At 43.4% G+C, this 5,494-nt stretch overlaps 1 long non-coding RNA gene across 1 annotated transcript; it reads left to right on the forward strand.

Moving 5' to 3' along the window:
• The first annotated feature begins 331 nt into the window (after positions 1 to 331).
• LOC106150324 lies at positions 332 to 4,492 on the forward strand. The gene is made up of 2 exons (XR_001237065.1): positions 332 to 785; positions 934 to 4,492. It is a non-coding gene; the product is annotated as an uncharacterized LOC106150324 (long non-coding RNA).
• Positions 4,493 to 5,494: the final 1,002 nt, after the last annotated feature.

Raw genomic sequence — 5,494 nt, forward strand, 5'->3', positions numbered from 1 at the left:
CTAATGTGATTTTTTCCATTTAATTTTGTGGCTGCATAAACTTTCATACCAAATAATGAGTTGGGGCTGTAGCCCAAATGTTATGGACTCTGTGTGTATCTGGAGAGCCTGTGGAGTACAGCCCAGCATTCTAATGGCCTGCTTAGCTGTGTGCTGGCTGGGCAGAGCAAGCTTGTTTTGGCTTGAAGAGGGATTCTGCAGAAATTGAGGGGAACTCACCAGAGAGCTCTTTGGCCTCGCTGCCCCCCTTCCCTCTCAGTGGAAGCATTTTTCCCCAAGACTTGACAGCTGTTCCTCTTGGGTCCGAGAGAATGTGTCCCTCAGGTAGAATTCTGACCGTGCCTGTCTCGATTTGAGTGGTGAAGAAAGATTCTTACCTGGGAGCCCTGTTTTCAGCGTCCATGCTTGCGCTTCTGTTTGTCCACAGAAATGAACATTGACTACCTCTTCTCCAGCCCATCTGCCCTGATGGCACTGTGCCCGGGTCCTGGCAGAGCGCGGGTGCTGCAGAGGGCTGGAGGTGCAGTGCTGGGAGCAGTGGCTGGAGGGAGGGAGCAGGAAAGGAGCGGGCGCAGGGAGAAGAGAGGCAGAAAGGCACATTTTCTTGCACTTCCCTGAGTCTCAGGCCCTTGGCCCTGTGTCAGCAGACCCTGCCGTAGTCCTCTGGGAGTCGAGTCTTGAGATGACCTGCGCATGAGAGTGCACTGTGCCTGGGGGACAGGGGATGTTGGAACCTGGCTCCAGTGCCCTCCCCAGCCATAAACTTCAAGGAGTCAACACTCAAGGTAAAAAAGTGCAGAGGGAAGAGCAGATTATAAAATGCTAATGCGTAGTGTCACCCCGCAGTAGCTCTGTACTGGTATTTCTGGCAATGGGCAGTGTGACTATCGACAGTTCTTATTTTTTATCTGCTTTTATGTTTTTCCACAACAGATGTATGGATGACAACAACAAAAGCCAAGAGAATTTGCCACAGAGCATTAGGTATAAGAAAAGACTTTCATGGAGGACTTCGCCTCTGGCCAAGGAAGAATTTCTAAGCCTTCTGTAAAATGTCAATCAACTGGCGCTGGTGAAGTTCAATCCATGACTCCAGGATACTAAAGAAAGTGCCCGGAAGCAAAGGGGGTGTGCAAGGTCAGCTCCACAGGCAGTGCGTGGAGGGGAGTAGGAGGAGCTCAGCTTCGGAGGAGACTCAGTGGGTGGGGGGTCTTGTTACTCTCCCCATCTCCATCCCCAACCTTCCCCAGAAGGGTGGACTGCTCCTTCTCTGACTCAGCTGAAATCTTTTGTAGGTTGCCTTATGGATAATTTTCCCTTGTAGGTGGGATTCATCGATATAGTCCAGTTCCTCTCTGCAGAAGGTCCATGGCTCTGGGAGGGAAGGAATCACCTCCTCAGTAGTAGAAGAGAACCTGGTGGATGGTGCATGCTTAAAATAAATCTCTCCATTCCTCCAGCCAGAAATTTTTGTCTCGTCACTGCTTAGTTTATCATGTTGTTTTGTAGTAATATATAGACAACAGAAAATTAACATTAGCCATTTCAGGTGTACTGCTCAGTAGTGTTAAAAGCTTTCACACTGTGCAATCATCTTCACCATCCATTGCATGGTTTTTCGTATTCCCAAACCGATACTCCACACCCATGGACAATGAGCTCCATTCCTCCTTCCCCCAGCCGCAAGCAGCAGCTGTTTTGCTTTGTCTCTATGAATTTGCTCATTCTTAGTGTCTTGCACAAGTGTGATATGTGTCTTTTGTGACTGGGTTATTTCACTCAGAACAGTGTCTGCGAGGTTCATCTGCGTTGCAGATTTTTCTCCTGCTTCCACTCAGTCCCTGCTCTCATGGCCTAACCCCATTCTAGGTACAATGGGACATCTGGGCATAAGATGAAGCTCTTCCTGTAAGATGTATGGGAGGATATGTCAAAATTTCCTGTCTTTGTAAGACTTATCAGTGTTTCATTGCATGTTTTAACATGTTTTATTTATCCATTCATCTTTCAATGGCGACTTGGGTGGTTTTCACCTTTTGAGTATTGTGGATCAGGCTACAGATGAACGTGGGTGTACAGATATTTGCTTGAGCCCTGCTATCAGTTCTTTTGGGTATACACTCAGAAATAAAATTGGTCAGAAAACTACTTTGTAAGTATGGATGTAGGCTGGCGTGAAGTGAAAGTAAGAGAAAATGGTGTCACAACTATAGGAGTTCATAGGTCAGGTATCACTGGAGAACTAAGTGCCACAAATTTATCTAAAGCATCAGAACCTTTCTGGGGGGCTGGGATCAGAACCTGTACCCCCAGATGATCCTGATGACCAGCTAGGCCTGGAGAATACAAACGTCCACAATTTTCAAGCCCTTTTCCCATTATAATTGATAGAACCGTGTTATCCCTCCTAGCCAAAATGCTTCTGTGACATCTTTGGACGTTTTCCATGTAGATGGGAAATAATTTCAGGAATTTCAAGAGTGGCTCACTATCTAATTCTCACAGGAGGATTTTAGGTGGCAAATAAAATTATACCTACTAAAGAGCAATTTTTTGTCCATGAGTGAAGCAAAAGTTCTGAAACAACACCTTAGCACCTTGGTATGTCATTGTCCTTACCGTGAGCCTTTGTTCTTGATTTTGTCAGTGTTCAATATAGATCTATAGTAATACTCACAACCACTATTGTACCAAAGAGTGTTCATGGCACTTTTGTGGATATGTTGCATTTAATCACCCTGCCAATTTGTGTGTGTGGGGGTAGTTACTGGGGTTGAACCTAGGGAACACAGCTACTTTTCAATTTTGAAACCAAGTTGCTGAAGCTGGCCTCAAATTTGCAATGCTCCTGCCTCAGCTTTCTCAGTAGTTGAGATTACAGGCATGCACCTCCATGTCTACATCCCCAAAATCTTTCATGGCATGTCCTCCACTTCCATTTTACAATGAAGGACACTGAGGTCTTACACATTCTGCCTGAAGTTATGTGGTAACCCATATGTCTCTCTGTCTATATGCAATAAAATTCCAGAAATTTAGGATCTTGAAGGAAGTCCAATCCGATAGTGGCTACACGCACATCAGTCCATGTCCCCTGGTTCCCACTGTACTGCACACAGAGCTTCATTCTCTTGAAATTCTTTCATGTTTCCTCCCAGCTGGGCTATGAGCTTCTCACTGGTAGGCTTCACCTTCTGACTCATTCTCCTACTGCGCCTAGGCTGGGGCCAAGCATACAATAGAGGGTGACTGAGTGGGTGGGACAGGCTACAATGATGAAAGAAGGAAACATCTGCCACACAGAAACACCCAGTACAAGCTGTACCTACAAATGCAGGGGGAAGAGTTGTTTCTATTTGCCATCTCTATGGTAGGCAAAGGTATATGAGATTTAGAACTAAAAAGATTTAGATTTTAATCCCGTTTCACTGCTTATTATTTTGAGTCTGTAGGCAAATTATTAGATTCTTAGCCCCACTTTCCTTATCTGTAAAATGAAGAGATTAATAACTACTTAGAAAGAGGAAGTAAAAGCACCAGGAATAGAGCCTGATGTATTAGGTACAGTAAATATTAGACTTCTGTAGCCACCCTCGTTGGAGAGGGAACACCGCCCTTGAGAAAGGTGTTTCTCTGGCAGGAGGGGCTGCATTGCACTAGCAGTTGAGGCTACTAGAGGTTAGATTTAGGGTCAAGCTTTTGGCCTAGAAAAGGTGTCTATTTATATCAGCTCAAGAAGTGTTGGGAGCAGCTGGAGCTGGAAATTGGTTGCATATGTGGAGCAAAGACAAGGCCAGAGTGCCTAAAGCAGTCAACTACCTCAGTCTTGAGAAAAGCATCCTGCCTGGACAATGTCAGTCATTAGTTGCTAGGCAACCTTGTGTCTCGTGATACCAACTTTGCAAGAGTATCGGTAAACGCCCCTACTGTGTTTTCAGTCCTCTTACCCATCAGGTAGAGAGGCCTCCACCTGAGCCCAGCTTTTGTCTCTTGTCTTTATTTTCCAAATCCCCTCACCATTTTCTCCTGGGGACCACTGAGAGACCACCAGGTCCCTACAAAGAAGAGTCTAATTGTTCACCCATGTTGAAAGCTGCATTATTCCTAACAGCCAAGAGATGAAAGGAACCCAAATATCCATGGATGGATGGAGAAACAAAGTGTGGTATACACATACGATGGAATGCCATGTTGCCTTGAAAAGGTTGGAAATCTGGACACATGCTATAACATGGGTGGGCCTTGGGAACGACATGCTAAGTGAAGTAAGCCAGGCGCATAAAGACAAATACCACGTGACTCCACTTGTGTGAGGTACCCCATAGAAACAGAAAGAGTGGTGGTTGCAGAGTGTTTCAAGATCAGAAAGTTCTGGGAATTGGTTGTACAACAATGTGAATATACTTAATGCCGCAGGAGTATACGCTGGAAATGTATAGTGGCATGTTTTATGTTATATATATTTTACCACAATTAAAAATGAAAAGTAGAATCCAGGAGTTATGGTTTTTATTTTATTACACTTGCACATCAAGCCATGACATCATTTTCTGAGTCCAACCTAGAATCTAAAGCCATTTCTTTGGAGACAGAAGTCTGTGTATGCTGCAACAGGTGGGAAAGAGCTTCATAATTTTTAGATTAGAAGACTTTCTTTACTAATGTCATCCTAATTATCATGTAGACTTAGCATTGAACTGTAATTATTATCAGCTAAGTAGACCTCAAAATGCATCTTTGATAATACCTCTGGCATTTAATTATGTAACTGGTGAGTTACGAATGTTATTAGGGGGATGTATGACTGTAGTATAGCGTAATTAGATCTCATTTTTGTTTCTTCATCTCCTCTTGATTGTGGTAATAGTTTTGTAGTTTTTATAAGTTATTTGGAAACGGTCACATTAAATTGATTCTATAAAATAAACACATTTGAACAGATATTTTGAAAGCATGTTAAAAAGAGTGGCCACAAGAAAAGGAAAAACGGTTGGCAAACCTTGAGCCATTTAACAGAAGTTCATAATAAATAAATTTCCCACTTTCAAGGTCTTTTTTTGTTATTTAAAAACAAATTTGATAACATGTCACAAAAAATTAATTCCTGCTGTTTGAAAATGAAGAAAAACAGCTACCAATTTCTGTTATTGTGAAAGTAACAAATATGTTTGCCAAAACTTGCACACATCCATAGCGCGTTAGCACACACTTGGGTAATGTGCAGCGGGTCCTCTGTTAATGAAGAATCTCTTTTCAGAGTGACGCAGTTCATTTCCTTAAGGCGCAGATAGAAACCAGCCTATCTAGTAGTACTGGCTATAAATTCTATGTCCCTTGAGGGTAAAGCTCTGTCCCTTTTGTGTCTCCACGTCGTTTACAATTCGTAAAGATCGGGCCGCACTGGCTGCGTATTTAATGAATATTCATTGCGCGCTGAGGTAGAGTGCTGGGGAGAAATTAAAGAAACTCCTCTCTGTGCACTTTCTCTCTGAAA

The sequence above is a fragment of the Chinchilla lanigera genome, unplaced genomic scaffold, assembly GCF_000276665.1.
Source record: "Chinchilla lanigera isolate Chin_1 unplaced genomic scaffold, ChiLan1.0 scaffold00071, whole genome shotgun sequence".
Lineage (NCBI taxonomy): Eukaryota > Metazoa > Chordata > Mammalia > Rodentia > Chinchillidae > Chinchilla > Chinchilla lanigera.